We start from the raw sequence: 17,813 nt of genomic DNA on the forward strand, positions 1-17,813 counted from the left end.
ACCCCTAGCCTGGGAACCTCCATATGCCGCTGGAGCAGCCCAAGAAATAGCAAAAAGAAAAAAAAAAAAAAAAAAAAAAGAGGGAAGGGTGACCACCATGGAAAGAATTTCAATTCTTAATTTTGGTAAGAAGGATATTTAAAATCAAAACCAATGAACATTTATGGTCACTTTTTTTTTTGGCCACCTGTTGGAACATGGAGCTCCCAGGCCAGGGATCACATCCAAGCCACAGATGAAAACGAAGCCATATTAACCCACTATTCTGGGCCAGGGATCAATCTGTGTCCCAGCGCTCCCAAGACGCTGCTGGTCCCTTGTGCCACAGCAGGATTTCCATCCCCTTTATTTCATAAAAGGCTACTTTTTTTTTTTTTTTTTTTTTTTTTTTTGGTCTTTTTAGGGCTACACCTGCGGCATATGGAAGTTCCCAGGCTAGGAACTCCAAAAAGACAATTTTTGTATTAGTTATATGAATCAACTTTATGAAAAATGTACTATATTATCCTTTTTTGTCTCATTCAACCTCACATTGGAAAAAATCTTATGCCAGGGTTTTCAGAGCCACTGCCTCTATTCCTTCTGAAAATTGTCAACAAATTGATTTTCCTAAAACTCACTTGTTTTGGAGTTCCTGTCGTAGCACAGTGGAAACAAATCCGACTATAAACCACGAGGTTGTAGCTTTGATCCCTGGCCTTGCTCAGTGGGTTAAGGATCTGGCATTGCCCTGAGTTCTGATGTATGTAGGTCACAGATGTGGCTGGGATCCTGCGTTGCTGGGGCTGTGGTGTAGGCCAGCAGTTACAGCTCCGATTAGATCACTAGCCTAGGAACCTCCATATGTCATGGGTGCAGCCCCAAAAAGCAAAAAAATTAAAAATAATAAAAAATAAAACATTTTAAAAATAAATAAATATATAAATCAAAGTAATACAAGTATATCATAAGTTTAATAGTTGCACATGGTTTGTAATAAAGAACTGTACTCCCCTGATCCCTGGTTCCTGCTTCCCAGAGGTAGCTAGTATCCACTTTCAGCTGTTTTTCTATTCTTGTAGTTACCTCCTCATTTGTAAATAATATGTATTTACTAATCCTAAGCACCATTTTTTTAAAGTCTAAAAAGCCAACTTCAATCTTGTTGCTCCCCTTCTCAAAATGAACTGGAATTTTGGAATAAAATATATACACCAGCTCGAAACACTTCGTGGTTACCACTATAGACTATATACTTAAAAATGCTTCCCTGTATTATTTGTTTCAAATAGTCAACAAATTTCTCTTATTAAAATTCTAGACTCTCTCAATTACTGGTCACTTTCCTTATGGCTGCTTTATTTCCCATTGTTAAATCCCCTTTACATGCACTATTTCTTCCCTGACTTTTTTAGGGCCTCACCCAGTGGCATATGGAGATTCCCAGGCTAGGGGTTGAATCAGCTGTAGCTGCAGGTCTACGCCGCAGTCACAGCAATGCCAGATCAGAGCCACACCTGCAACCCACACCACAGCTCACAGCAACGCCGGATCCTTAACCCACTGAGCAAGCCCAGGGATAGAACCTGCATCCTCATGGATTCTAGTCAGATTCTCGGAGCATGGGAATTTACATGCACTTTAACAACCAGTAGATCTTGGAAAAGAAGGTTGGTAAGGGTATCTATCAGTTTTGTTGGCCTTAGAGGGAAGAATATACACCTCTGAAATAGAAAAACTGCTCCTCTGAAACAGGACATCCCTTTCTTATCCAAATCTGTATCTCTGCTCTGGCTAATAGGGGAAATACCTGATTTTAATCAGAATTCATTTCTGCAAACCATATTTTGAATCATATCATCACTCTGGAAGTCAATACCAAAAGAATCATTGGGACTCACTCCCTGTTGAGTAAGTTGATGGGAGAGAGGAGAAAGATCTTTCTCCTTACATATGTAAATAACAACAATAAAACAGATTTTATTTATTGAACCAACACCATATGCCAAACACCATTACAAGCATCTCATTTAATTCTCACAACAACCAATGAGGTAAATGTCTTTAAACCCCCCACCTCCCACTTGATAACTGAGGAAATCAAAGGCTAAGAATAATTTGGTGAGGAGTTCCCACTGTGGTGCAGTGGGTTCATGGTCCAGCTTGTCTCTACTGAACTTTCATAAGGCATGGATGTGACTGGAAAAGGAAAAAAAAGAATAACTTGGTGACAATGACAGGTGGCACTGACAGAATTAGAACTTATACCTGGGAATTCTGACTCCAGAAACTGTGTGTTTAGCCACTGTACTACACCGGCCATAAACCACTTTTATACTTTAGAAATCTTAATGTAAGGTTTCAAAGATTTCAAAACTAAAATAGTGCAGACTGTCACAAAGTATGACATAATGAGAGCTGGACATACACCTGACCAATAATAAGCCACAAAAGAGAAGCTACGGTGAGCTGACAGCAGTTTAGTAATATCACACCTTAAATTTTATAAAATGTCACTTTGTTTACAGGGTAACCATAATTTATAAAATATACCTGAGACCCATTAGAAATAACATTCTAGAATAGCTATAAATAACATGGTTGTTAAAAATAATTATCAAATGTATCATCAAAGCTTGCTATTTTCAGGAGTTCCTGTTGTGGCTCAGCAGTAATGAACCCGACTAGTATCCATGAGGATGTGTGCTTGATCCCTGGCCTTGCTCAGTGGGTGAAGGATCCAACATTGCCCGGAGCTACAGGGAAGATCCCAGGCTCAGCTCAGATTCTGCATTGCTGTGCCTGTGGTGTAGGCCTGCAGTGCTGCAGCTCTGATTTGACCCCTAGTCTGGGAACTTCCATATGCCACAGGTACAGCCCTAAAAAGACCAAAAAAAAAAAAAAAAAAAAAAAAAAGAGGCTTGCTATTTTCATATTTGAAAGAGACTTTTGTGAATTTTATTCCAACTCTGCTGTTTCACAGAAGGCCAAAGAAGTTAAGCGACTTGCCCCACGAAGGCAACACAGCTCATTAGCAGCAGGACCGTCCTTGGAGCTCAGGTCTCTTGGCTCCCAACCCAATGCTCTTTCCTTGTTGTGTCCATGACTACCCAGACAGCAAGCTCCCTCTGAGAATACCATAGGGCTTCTAAATGGGACTGGGAGTTGCCTGTGTGGCTGGTTTGGGTTAAAATGATCTCTTTTGGTGGGGAAGAGACATTTTGGCTGAGAGATCTTCATTGCAGCTTAGAGGACAGAAATAGGACTTGGTAGTCTACCTCAGAGTTGACAGCCTTCTTGTTCTGAAGTTTGATTCTGGAGCTAGTGCCAGTGCCTGACACATTAAGAATTTAAGAGTTTGGGGAAGTCCAACTAGTATCCATGAGGATGTGGATTCAAACCCTGGCCTTTCTCAGTGGGTTAAGAATCCAGCATTGTGGTGAGCTGTGGTGTAGGTCCCAGACACGGCTTAGATTCTGAGGCTAGCAGCTGTAGCTCCAATTCAACCTCTAGCCTGGGAATTTCCATATGTCATGGGTGTGGTACTAAAGAGCAAAAAAAAAAAAAAAAAAGGAATTTAAGAGTTTTGCTGGTAGGGCAGGAGGTGGGAGGCGGACTTAGATGAGTCATTCTGTTTTAAACTGTCCAGAGAAATTATAATGGATGCATTATTTTTTGTTTGTTTCACCTTTTTAGGGCCACACTCATGGCATATGGAAGTTCCCAGGCTAGGGGTCCAATTGAAGCTATAGCCACCAGCCTACACCACAGCCACAGCAACTCGGAATCTAAGCCGCGTCTGCCATCTACACCACAGTTCACAGCAACGCTGAATCCTTAACCCACTGAGCAAGGCCAGGGATTGAACCTGTGTCCGCATGGATCCTAGCCAGATTCGTTATCCACTGAGCCACAATGGGAACTCCAATGGATGCATTGTTTTCTTTTTGTTTTTTGTTTTTTCCCATTATAGCCAGTTTACAGTGTTCTGCCAATTTTCTACTGCACAGCAAGGTTACACATACATATATACATTCTTTTTTCTCACATTATCGTGCTCCATCACAAGTGACCAGACATAGTTCCCAGTGCTGTACAGCAGGATTTCTTATCCCTTCCAAAGGCAATAGTTTGCATCTATTACCCCCAAATTCCCAATCCATCCCACTCCCTCCTCCTCCCCCAGGATGCATTCTTTCGATTTTGGTAAATCTCTTTGTAGAAGGTAGATACACAGGACATGATTTCTGCTGTTAAAGAAAATTTAAATCTGATTAAATTTTCAAAGAACTTGGCTGACTGATGAGGTGTGGACCCCTTAAGAACATGGTTTTAGCCCAGACAAAGCATTAGGATGCTACAGCAGATGGTCTGCACGGGAATGCTTTTCTAAATCCCTGGGTCACCAACATGGCTAACCCATTTTCTATCCTCACTTTGTTACCTCCTCCAGCTTAATGTATCTAGTCTATCAGCTGTCCACCTTATTGGACATTCAGGCTTCAACTACATTCTTCATCATGAAGTGTGATCTTTACTGACTGATTGTCCTCTAGGTGAGTTTCTACCATCGTTTGGTCAGTGGATTTTCTATTTGCTAAAAGCCCTCAAATAACCTCCCTATTTCCCCTGCCCTCAAAACAACCACACAGTTTAGTGAGAGTCTGGCAAACACATTCAGTGTCCTGCTTCATCACTCTCCAGGCTGTCTTTCCAGCCCCTTTCCTCTCACTCTACTCGCCCCTAACATATCAGCCATATAAATAAAACTTTTTTTTTGTCTTTTTAGGGCTGTACCCTCGACATATGGAGGTTCCCAGGCTAGCAATCAAATCAGAGCTGCAGCCACTCACCTACCCCACAGCTACAGCAACGCAGGATCCAAGCCACATCTGTGACCTATACTACAGCTCACATTAATGCCGGATCCTTAACCCACAGAGCAAGGACGCCAGGGATCGAAGCTTCGTCCACATGGATACTAGTCAGATTCCTTTCGGCTTAGCCACAACGAGAACTCCTAAAACTGTTATTGTTTCCTTTTTTTTCCAGCTTCCTTTCTTCTTGGCAGTTATTCACATGTTCCTCCAAACTCCCACAACTGTCCAAACTTCCTATCATATAGTATTTACAGAACCTCTCCACCCAGATGGCTCTTTGGTAGTTGAACCAAATATTTAAAGAAGTGTCACTAATCCCTCACAAACTCTTCCAAAAAATGGAAGAGAAGGGAACACTTTCCCAACTTTCTATGAGGCCAGTATTACCCTAATACTAAAACCAAAGATATCACAAGAAAACAAAACTATAGACCACTATCCCTCATGAATACAGAAAATAAAGCAAACTGAATCTAGCAATATATTGAATACATTATATGTCATGATCAAGTAGAATTTATCCCAGGAATGCAAGGTTAGCTCAACATACAAAAATCCATGTACTACATGATATTAACAGAATAAAGGACAAGAGCCATATAGATCATCTCAATTAATATGGAAAAAATATTTAAAAGAATCCAACATCCTTTTATGATTAAAAAAAAAAACCACTCAACAAACTAGAAATAAGGAAGAGAAGGGAACTTCCTCAAATTGAGAAGAAGCATCTGTAAAAAACACACAGCTAACTACACACTCAGTGGTAAAAGACTAGATGCTTTCTCCTTAAGATTAGGAACAAGACTAGAATGTCTATTCTTGCCATTTCCTTTTTTTTTTTGTTTTGTCTTTTTGCCATTTCTTGGGCCACTGCTGCAGCATATGGAGGTTCCCAGGCTAGGGTCGAATTGGAGCTGTAGCCACTGGTCTACACCAGAGCCACAGCAATGCCAGATCCGAGCCGCGTCTGCAACCTACACCACAGCTCAGGGCAACACCGGATCCTTAACCCACTGAGCAAGGCCAGGGATCAAACCCGCAACTTCATGGTTCCTAGTCGGATTCATTAACCACTGAGCCAAAACGGGAACTCCATACTCTTGCCATTTCTATTCAACACTGTCCTGGAAGGTCTAGCCCAAGAAATTAGGAAAGAAAAGGCATCCTGATAGGAAAAGAAGTAATGAAACTATTCACAGATGACCTGATACTGTATAAAAATCCTAATGAATCCACACAAATTAGACCTAAAAAACTCAACAAGGAAGTTCCCTTGTGATGCAGTGGGTTAAGGACGTGGCATTGTCAGTGTAGTGGCTTGGGTTGGTGCTATGGCGTGGGTTATCCCTGGCCCAGGAATTTCCACATGCTGAAGGTGCAGCCAAAAGAAAAAATTTCTGACAGCAAGATTGCAGGATTAATATACAAGATTAATATACAAAAATCAATTGTGTTATCATACAGCAGCAATGAAACAACCACAAAATGAATTTTAAAACTAATTCTATTCACAATCTCATCATAATGAATGAAATAAGAAATTAGTTTAACAAAAGTACAAGATGAATAAACTGAAAATTCTAAAACATTGTTGAAAGAAATTAAAGACAATAGGAGTTCCCTGGTGGTCTAGAGGTTAAGGATTTGGCATTGTCACTGCGTGGCTCAGGTTGGATCCCTGGCCTGGGAACTTCTGCATACCATGGGCTCGGCCTACGAAAAAAGAAGGGGGTTCCTGTCATCAGAAACGAATCTCACTAGTATCCATGAGGATGCAGGTTCCATCCCTGGCCTCGCTCAGTGGGTTACAGATCCGGCCGTGAGCTGTGCTGTAGGTCGAAGATGCGTCTTGGATCCCGAGTTGCTGTGGTTGTGGTGTAGGCCAGCAGCTACAGCTCAGATTGGACCCCTAGCCTGGGAACCTCCGAATGCCACAGGTACAGCCCTAAAAGGACAAAAGACAAAATAAATAAAATCTCAGTAGCATTTTTTGGCAGAAACTGATAGGCTGAACCTATAATTCAAATGGAAGGCCAAGGAACCAGCATAGTTAAAACAATATTGAAGAAGAAGAAAATAGTTTGAGTACTCTCACTTCCTGACTTCAAAACTTACTAGGAACTATAGTAATCAAAACAATGTAGGAGTTCCCGTTTTGGCTCAGCAGTAGTGAACCTGACTAGTATCCACGAGGATATGGGTTCAATCGCTGGCCTTGCTCAGTCTGTTAAGGATCTTGTGTTGCCATGAGCTGTGGTGTAGGTCAGCAGCTGTAGCTCTGATTTGACCCCTTGGCTGGAAACTCCATGTGCCACAAGTATGGCCCTGAGAAGCAAAAGGAAAAAACAAACAAAAAATGTGTTTCTGGGACAATCCTATAGCCATATGCAAAAGAATGAAATAAAACATCTTCCCTTAAATTACACACAAAAACTAACTCAAAAGGGATCATAGACCTAACTGTAAGAAATGTGGTATATTTATACCATGGCGTACTACTCAGCTTTAAAGAGGAATTAAGTGGAGTTCCTGCTGTGATGGAATAGGACCGTCAGTATCTCTGCATTCCCCAAACACAGGTCTGATCCCCGGCCTGGCCCAAAGTTTTAAATAATCCAGTGTTGCCACATTTGCAGTGTAGATCACAACTGTGGCTCAGATCTGATCCCTGGCCCAGGAACTCCATATGCTGCAGAGCAGCCAAAGAAGAGGCGGGGGGGAAAAAAAGGGAATGAAGTATCGATAAATGCTACAACAACCTAGGTGAAACTTGAAGACATTATGCTAAGTGAAAGAAGCCAGTCACAAAAGGCCATATATTGCATGCTTTTGTTTGTATAAAATGTTCAGAACAAGCAAATCCACAGAGACAGACAGAAAGTAGGTTACTGGTTGCCAAGGGGCTGAGAGGGAGAGGGGAATGGGGAATTTCTGCTAATGAACATGGGTTTCTTTTGGGGGTGATGAAATCTTCTAAATTTAGACAGTGATGTTGGTTTTACAACTCTTTGATATACTAAAAACCACTAAACTGTACACTGTAAGAAGGTGAACCTTATGGTGTGTGAATTATGTCAATAAAGCTGTTATATTAAAAAGCACCTATGGAGTTCCCATGTTGGCGCAGTGGTTAACGAATCCGACTAGGAACCATGAGGTTGCGGGTTCAGTCCCTGCCCTTGCTCAGTGGGTTAACGATCCGGCGTTACCGTGAGCTGTGGTGTAGGTTGCAGACGCGGCTCAGATCCCGCGTTGCTGTGGTTCTGACGTAGGCCGGTGGCTACAGCTCCGATTTGACCCCTAGCCTGGGAACCTCCATATGCCGCGGGAGCAGCCCAAGAAATAGCAACAACAACAACAAAAGACAAAAAAAAAAAAAAAAAAGAAAAGACAAAAAAAAAAAAAAAGTACCTATCATATAGTATTTAAATTATGTATTTATATGTATTTATTCTCCTACTAGAATTAGACTATGAACTTCCTGTGGTCACTGAACACAATAAATTCTTGTTGATCCGGTAATCAATTCATTGAGATCTTTGAAAAACGTTTAAGACTTATAGGCAGCTAGAAGGAAAGAGAACAGAGGCACAGAGGTGAAAAAGCATGAGGTTTGAGCAGCCAGCACTTCTTGTCTGGCTAGGAGACACAGGAGAGGAAGCAGTCTAGATATGGGTGGTAAGGGCAGTACTACCTACAAAGTTTGCTATTTGTTTGTTTGTTTGTTTGTTCATTTATTTTGCATTTTTAGGGCCTCATACGGCATATGAAGGTTCCCAGGCTAGGGGTCAAATCCAAGCTGTGGCTGCCCGCCTACACCACAGTCACAACGCTGGATCCTTAACCCACTGAGCGAGGCCAGGGATGGACCTCGAGTCCTCAGGGACACTAGTCAGCTTCGTTAACCACAGAGCCACGACGGGAACTCTGTTCCATTTTTAATTGCTGGGTATTGCTAACTGATGGTGTTTTTCTTTTCTTTTCTTTTTTTGTCTTTCTGTCTTTTCTAGGGCTGCACCTGTGGCATAGGGGTCCAATTGGAGCTGTAGCTGCCAGCCCATGCTAGAGCCACAGTAACACCAGATCCGAGCCATGTCTGAAACTTACACCACAGCTCACGGCAACACGGATCCTTAACCCACTGAGCAAGGCCAGGGATGGAACCCTCAGCTTCAAGGTTCCTAGTCAGATTCGTTAACCACTGAGCCACGACGGGAACTCCTGATGGCATTTTTCTAATTAAGAATATTTTCGGACAAAATGCGGATTCAATCTCTCTCCTTTATGCCTTTTCTCACCTCCTTAGATTAGTCAAAGGTACAAAGGTTATTTCTTCATTCAAAACAAAACAGATGCAAAATGGTTTGTCTTTGGCTGCCACAAACCGATGCTGCTCACTCTTGAAATCCTGCCTTAAAAGCCTAAAGTGGTCAGTACGCTACATTCACACAACTACTCTGCTTTTCCACACTTTAAAGAGAAACAGTGTTTGCACCTACTTGCCCAGCTTCATTCCTTCCTTCTTTCATACAGCAAATATTTATCAAGCACTTACATTTTGCCGGATATTGTGCCAGGCACTGGCTATCGCAGCCAATAGGTAAACTGCGCTCTGGATGTACGTCTCAGCGTCCAAGGCTGAGTTGAAACACTTGCACTGGACTCTTCATAGCAACATTTTACAAAGAGCTTAAAAATCAAGAGTTCCAATCTTCCATATACCTCAGTGTGCATATGCCAGTGGGGACCTGCCGTTTCACAGAGAACTCTGCCCAATATTCTGTGATAATCTGTGTGGGAAGAGAGTCTGAGAGAGAATGCATATGTGTATGTGTACGACTGGGTCACTTTGTTGTACAGCAGAAATTATCACAACCTTCTAAATTAACCATATTTCAACAAAAATTAAAAAAGAAAATCAGGACTTCCCATTGTGTCTTGGCGGGTTAAGAACCTGATCGGTACCCATGAGGACGCTGGCTCAATTTCTGGCCTTGCTCAGTGGGTTAGGGATCCAGTGTTGCCACAAGCTGTGGCACAGGTCACAGATGCTACTTAGATCTGGCATTGCTGTGGCTGTTTTTAGGCCTGCAGCTGCAGCTCTGATTCGACCCCTAGCCTGGGAACTTCCATATGCCACAGATGCAGCCCTAAACATACATACATACATACATAAAATTTTAAAAATAAAAATCAGGAGTTCCCGTCGTGGCACAGCGGAAATGAATCTGACTAGGAACCATTAGGTTGCAGGTTCGATCCCTGGCCTTGCTCAGTGGGTTAAGGATCCAGCGTTGCCATGAGCTGTGGTGTAGGTTGCAGACACGGCTCAGATGTGGCGTTGCTGTGGCTGTGGCATAGGCTGGCAGCTATAGCTTCGATTTGACCCCCAGCCTGGGAAGCTCCATATGCCATGTGTGTGGCCCTAAAATGAAAAGAAAAAAAAAATCAGGCTCTAGTTGGAGTTCCCTGGTACTTTAGCAGTTACGGATCTGGTGTTATGGACCATCACTACTGTGGCATGTGTTCAATCCCTGGCCCAGTGACTTCTGCATGCCATGGATGATGCCAAATGAAAAAGAAAAGAAGGAGTTCCCGTCGTGGCGCAGTGGTTAACGAATCCAACTAGGAACCATGAGGTTGCGGGTTCGGTCCCTGCCCTTGCTCAGTGGGTTAACAATCCGGCGTTGCCATGAGTTGTGGTGTAGATTGCAGACTCGGCTCGGATCCTGCATTGCTGTGGCTCTGGCGTAGGCCGGTAGCTACAGCTCCGATTAGACCCCTAGCCTGGGAACCTCCATATGCCTCGGGAGCGGCCCAAGAAATAGCAACAACAACAACAACAACAACAACAACAAAAGACAAAAAAAAAAAAAAAAAAAAAAGAAAGAAAAAGAAAAGAAAAAACCAGACTCTAGTGAATGTGTGTGAAGACTCTTCCGTCTAAATAGAAAAGAGCTATGCAGTATTCAAGGATTTTGCAGGTACTATTTTGTTTGGTACTCAAATCTATCAAAAAGAAAAAGTCTAGGGCAAGTATTCATTTTGCAGATGAGACAAGTGAGATTCAGTTAGGGTAAATGATTCCTTCAAGTTCACACAACTAGTAAGCAGCAAAGTCCACTTGGGAACCCGCTCTTATTTCTCCTTTTTTAGGGCTGCACCCGAGGCTTATAGAAGTTGTCAGGCTAGGGGTTGAATAAGAGCTACAGCTGCTGGCCTACACCACAGCCACAGCAACACCAGATCTGAGCCATGTCTGCAAACTACACCACAGCTCACAGCAATGCTGGATCCTTAACCCACTGAGCGGGGCCAGGGATCAAACCCGTGTCCTCATGGATACTAGTTGGGTTTGTTTCCGCTGAGCCATGATAGGAACTCCAGGAAAACCAGCTGTTACTTCTAATGGGTTGCTTTTTCTATTACTCTTCAGGAGACAGGAAGGTCTGACTTAGTGGGCAGCCGCCTTTGCCTATGTGTAAACAATAAGGCAGCAGAGAACTGTTGGGTTTGCTCTTTTAAAATTTTTAATAAATCACCACTGTGCTTATTATCAATTTTATAAACAGGCAGCAGTCAAGAAGCCAAGTAATAAATGCAGCAGATGGCAACATTGTGAAGATATGTTTCTGTGAGACTTGTAAGTGCACAGATAATGAGAACAGAAATTAAATCTGTAAACTGTACCTAGCCGAGTGTGCAGTTCCTAACCGAGTTCTCTCTTGAAGATGTTTCTTTTTATTATTATTATTATTTTATTTTTTACATATATACTTGTTTTTTGTCTTTTTTTTTTTTTTTTTTTTGCCTTTTCTAGGGCCGCTCCCGCAGCATATGGAGGTTCCCAGGCTAGGGGTCTAAGCTGTAGCCACCGGCCTACGCCAGAGCCACAGCAACGCGGGATCCGAGCTGTGTCTGCAACCTACACCACAGCTCACAGCAATGCCAGATCCTTAACCCAGTGAGCAAGGCCAGGGTTCGACCCGAAACCTCATAGTTCCTAGTTGATTCATTAACCACGGAGCCACGACGGGAACTCCTTGGAGATGTTTCTTTTCTTTTTTTTTTTTTTTTAAACCTTTTTTTGTCTTTTTGCCATTTCTTGGGCCGCTCTCACAGCATATGGAGGTTCCCAGGCTAGGGGTCTAATCGGAGCTGTAGCTACCGGCCTACACCACAGCCACAGCAACGCAGAATCTAAGCCGCATCTGCAACCTACACCGCAGCTCATGGCAACGCTGGATCCTTAACCCACTGAGCGAGGCCAGGGATCAAGCCCACAACCTCATGGTTCCTAGTTGGATTTGTTAACCACTGTGCCACGACGGGAACTCCTGGAGATGTTTCTTATGTACCTCAGCCATCACCCTCAGTGGGAAGGACTTCCAAAATCACTTCAACAAATGTCATGGGAGTAACAACATGCCTGGTACCCTGAGAATAGAAACAAGAAGGGGTACTGGCCCAGGTTTTAGAGCCCCTGGCTTACATTAGGAAAGCAAATAATTAAAATACCATGTAAATACAGATAGGTAAGTGATATAATAATATGGAAATTTCCTTAAGAAACAAAGTTAGGAAACAATTACTTGTACTTAAGAATAATTTTTAATGATTTTTATTTTTTCCGTTACACTCGGTTTACAGTATTCTGTCAATTTCTACTGCATAGCAAGGTGACCCAGTCACATACATATATATGCATTTTTTTTCTCATATTATCCTCCATCATGTTATATCATAAGTGATTAGATATAGTTCCCTGTGCTATACAGCAGGATCTCATTGCTTATCCACTCCAAACACAATACTTTGCACGTATTAATCCCAGATTCCCAGTCCATCCCACTCCTTCCCCCTCCCCCTTGGCAACCGCAAGTCTGTTCTCCAAGTCCATGAGATTCTTTTCTGTGGATAGGTTCATTTGTGCCATATATTAGATTCCAGATATGTGATATCGTATGGTATTTGTCTTTCTCTTCCTGACTTCACTTTGTTTTGTTTTTTATTTTTTGTCTTTTGTCGTTTTAGGGCTGCACCTGCAGCATATGGAGGTTCCCAGGCTAGGAGTCTAATCAGAGCTATTGTTGCCAGCCTACACCACAGCTCACGGCAATGCAGGATCCTTAACCTACTGAGCGAGGTCAGGGATTGAACCCGAACCTTATGGTTCTTAGTCAGATTTGTTTCTGATGCATCATGACGGGAACTCGCCTGACTTCACTTAGTATGAGAGTCTCTAGTTCCATCCATGTTGATGCAAATGGCATTGTTTTGTTCTTTTTTTTATGGCTGAGTGGTGTTAAGAATAATTCTAGGAGTTCCCGTTATGGTGCAGTGGTTAACCGAATCCAACTAGGAACTATGACGTTGTGGGTTCGATCCCTGGCCTCGCTCAGTGGTTAAGGATCCGGCGTTGCCGTGAGCCGTGGTGTAGGTCGCAGATGCGGCTCAGATCCCGTGTTACTGTGGCTCTGGCGTAGGCTGGTGGCTACAGCTCCAATTAGACCCCTAGCCTGGGAACCTCCATATGCCTCGGGAGGTGGCCCTAGAAAAGGCAAAAAGACAAAAAAAAAGAAGAAGAATTCTAAAGCTATTACACATGAAGCAGATAAACGATAAGGTCCTACTGTGTATAGCACCGACAACTATATTCAATATCCTATGATAAATCATAATGGAAAAGAATTTTTTAAAAAGAGTATGCATATATATATACATATATATATATATCTGAATCACTTTGCTGTACAGCAAAAATTAATACACACCTTTTTTTTTTTTTTTTGTCTTTTTGCCTATACACAACTTTTTTTGTTTGTTTTTTCGTTTTTGTCTTTAGCACTGAACCTTCGGCATATGGAAGTTCCCAGGCTAGGGGTCAAATCAGAGCTGCAACTGCCAGCCCACAAACAGCCACAGCAACACTGGATCCAAGCTGAATATGCAACCTACAACACAGCTTACAGCAACGCTGGATCCTTAACCCACTGAGCTAGTCAGGTTTGTTACATTCACAACAGAAACTCTCCAAAGAAAAAATTTCATATATTTAAGGTGTACAGTGTGATGTTCTGATTTACATATACACCATATATAACAGGCAGATCTCTGAGATATTATGTGTTCAGTTCCAGATCACCAAAATAAAGTGAATATGTAATAAAATGAGTCACAAGAATTTTTTGTTTTCCCAGTTCATGTAAAAGTTATGTTTATACTCTACTGTGGTATATTGTATAATAGCATTTAAAAAAAAAAACAATGTGCATACCTTAATTAAAAAGTACTTTATTGGAGTTCCCATCGTGGCGCAGTGGTTAACGAATCTGACTAGGAACCATGAGGTTGTGGGTTCGATCCCTGCCCTTGTTCAGTGGGTTGATGATCCAGTGTTGCCATGAGCTGTGGTGTAGGTTGCAGACGCGGCTCGGATCCCGCGTTGCTGTGGCTCTGGCGTAGGCCGGTGGCTACAGCTCCAATTCGACCCCTAGCCTGGGAACCTCCATATGCCACAGGAGCAGCCCAAGAAATAGCTAAAAAAAGACCAAAAAAAAAAAAAAGTACTTTATTGCTAAAAAATGCTAACCATCATCTGAGCCTTCAGCAAGTCATAGTAAAGTAACATCAAATATCACTGATCACAGGAGTTCCCCCTGTGGCACAATGGGATTGGTGATATCTGTGCAGTGCCAGGATGCAGGTTTGATCCCCAGACCAGCATAGTGGGTTAAAGTTTCCGGGGTTACCACAGCTATAGTGTAAGTCCCAACTACAGCTTGGATCTGATCCCTGGCCCAGGAACTCAATATGCCATAGGGCAGCCAAAAAAGAAAAAAAAAAAGATCGCTAATCACAGATCACCTTAACAAAAAATAAAAAAAAGGAGTTTGAAATACTGTAAGAATTACCAGAATGCGACACAGAGACACAAAATGAGCAAATGATGTTGGGAAAATGGTACTCATAGATTTGCTTAATGCAAGATTTCGGACCAAAAAAAAAAAACAAAAAACAAAAAGGAGTTCCCGTTGTGACGCAGTGGAAACGAATCCGACTAGGAACCATGAGGTTGCAGGTTCAATCCCTGGCCTCGCTCAGTGGGTTAAGGATCTGGCGTTGCCGTGGGCTGTGGTGTAGGTGGCAGACAAGGCTCGGATCCTGTATTGCTGTGGCTTTGGTGTAGGCCGGTGGCTACAGCCCTGATTCAACCCCTAGCCTGGGAACCTCCATATGCTGTAGGTTCGGCCGTAAAAAGGCAAAAAAAAAAAAAAAAAAAAAAAAAAAAGATTTCCACAAACCTTCAATTTGTAAAAAAAAGGAAGTATCTACAATTGCAGTAAAGCAAACAAGTTATGCCTGTACGTTGGGAAATGATACCACAAACTAATTAGTATACCCACAACTTCACATGGTCACCACTGTGTGCATGAGTGTGTGTGTGTGTGTGTGTGTGTGTGTCTGTCTGTCTGTGTGGTGGGGCGGGGCGGGGGGGGGGTGTTAAGAACAATTGAGGTCTATTCTCTTAGCAAATTTCAAGTATAAATTATTAACTGTAGCCAGTATGGAGGTCTATAGGTTTCCAGAACTTATATATCATATATCTTCAGAACTTATATATCTTATAACTGAAATTTTATACTCTTTGATTAAGGATTTTTAATTCTAAAAACTTGACAAGAATGATAACCAGGCACAGTGGAAACGAACCTGACTAGGAACCATGAGGTTGTGGGTTCGATCCCTGGCCTCACTCAGTGGGTTAAGGACCCGGTGTTGCCGTGAGCTGTGGTGGACGTTGCAGACTTGGCTTGGATCTTGTGTGGCTGTGGCTGTGGTATAGGTTGGCGGCTACAGCTCCAATTGGACCCCTAGCCTGGGAACCTCCATAAACCTCAGGTGTGGCCCTAGAGAGGAAAAAAAAAAAAAAAAAAGAAGAACCAGAAAGAAGAAATTTATAGGTTGATCCTATTTTGGATGTGGGTACAACCCAGCTCTGTTACACAGTCAAGTCTTCCCCACCCTGTCTGAGCAGGCTTGTACCACAAGCATCCCGCAAGGCCATCCCTTGCACTTCATAAGTGAACATAAATCAGATCATTATCTCAATAGACTCTCTGAAGGCAGGCAATAATATTCAGCATTTGAAAACGTAAGCATATCGTGGCTAATTTTTTAAACGTGAAGTATACGGGTATATAAGAATGTAGTGAAACATTATTAAGAGACGACAAATGTGAGTGGGGATGTTCATTACATCGCTTTTTTTTTTAAAGAAAGTTTCAACATTTATTTCAGGTTCTCTCTTGGTTTTTGGTTTTTGGTTTTTTTCTTTTTTGCCACACCAGAAGCGTGTGGAAATTCCTGGGCCGGGGATCAAACCTGTACCACAGCAGTGACCAGGGTTAAAGTGTTGAAAATGCAGGAGTCTTAAACTACTAGGCCATCAAAGAACTCCCCTTTATTTATTTATTTTATTTTTTGGTCTTTTTAGGGCATATGGAGGTTTCCAGGCCAGGGGTCCAATCAGATCTGCAGCTGCTGGCCTATGCCACAGCCTCAGCAACAACAGATCCGAGCCATGTCTGAGACTCACGCCACAGCTCATGGCAACGCCAGATCCTTAACCCACTGAGCAAGGGCAGGGATCGAACCCACAACCTCATGGTTCCTAGTCGGATTTGTCTCCACTGCACCACGATGGGAACTCCAAAGAACTCCCCTTTATAACTTTACCCTTTTCTAGGTGCTTGAAAGATTTCATAATACAAAAGTTTAGGTGATTAAATATATATATATATATTTTTTTTAATTTTATTTATTTATTTATTTTTGTCTTTTTGCCTTTTCTAGGGCCACTCCTGTGGCCTATGGAGGTTCCCAGGTTAGGGGTCTAATTGGAGCTGTAGATTAGACCGGCCTATGCCACAGCCACAGCAACACGGGATCCCAAGCCGTGTCTGTGACCCACACCACAGCTCACGGCAACGCTGGATCCTTAACCCACTGCGAGGCCAGGGGTCAAACTCACAACCTCTTGGTTCCTTTCCACTGGGCCAGGACGGGAACTCTCCCTTCACCTTCTTTCTCTTGTTCCCTGCCATGGCTCCAATCCACTTCATCTGTGATGACTCCCAAGTCTCAGGCCCTGAGCACAGACCTCTCCTCCCAATACCAACATCCTCTAGTTTAGGGGTTGGGCTTCTACCCCGATTCTGTCACTCACCTTAGACAATTTATTTAGCTTACCGATTAATTCTCTTTCTCATCGAAAATGAGAGTTGCCCTTGTGGCTCAGACGTAGCGAACCCGACTAGGATCTCCGAGGATGCTAGTTTGATCCCTGGCCTCCCTCAGTGGGTTAAGGATCGGGCGTTGCCGGGAGCTGTGGTGTAGGTCGAAGAGGCAGCTCGGATCCTGAGTTGCTGTGGCTGTGGCATTAGGCCAGTAGCCCCAGTTCAAGCCCTAGCCTGGGAACTTCCATATGCTGCAAGTGAGGCCCCAAAAAGTCAAAAAAGAAAAAAGAAAGAAAGAAAAGAAAATGAAAAGGAAGTACATCTCCAAAAGAGTTGAGGAATAAGGTCTGTAAAGCACTGGTCACAGTATCTCTTTTGATCAGTAAATGTTACCTACTTGATACCTTGACTCAGCTGATCCAAACGCATGAAAACAATTGCCTGTGACCCTCGTTCTTTTCTCTACCTGTAAACCCACTCTTTCTGTTTTTTCGGTGTTTTTTTGTTTTGTTTTGTTTTGTTTTTTTGCTTTGTTTTGTTTTTTGCTTTTTAGGACCACACCTGCAGCATATGGAAGTTCCCAGGCTAGGTAGGGGTTGAATCAGAGCTGTATCTGCCAGTCTACACCCCAGCCACAGCAACTCAGGATCTGAGCCTGTGACCCACACTACAGCTCACAGCAATACCAGATTCTTAACCCACTGAGTGAAGC

At 42.7% G+C, this 17,813-nt stretch overlaps 1 protein-coding gene across 1 annotated transcript in view; it reads right to left on the minus strand.

Annotated features, from left to right (window-relative positions):
* Positions 1-17,813, minus strand: part of DPY19L4 (dpy-19 like 4) — a 223,152-nt gene that overhangs the window by 150,096 nt on the left and 55,243 nt on the right. The gene's annotated exons all lie outside the window — the stretch shown is intronic.

The sequence above is a fragment of the Sus scrofa genome, chromosome 4 (assembly GCF_054392235.1).
Source record: "Sus scrofa isolate SSC_HxYL_T2T_F1_AM1 chromosome 4, Sscrofa_HxYL_maternal_Yorkshire_Landrace_v2.0, whole genome shotgun sequence".
Lineage (NCBI taxonomy): Eukaryota > Metazoa > Chordata > Mammalia > Artiodactyla > Suidae > Sus > Sus scrofa.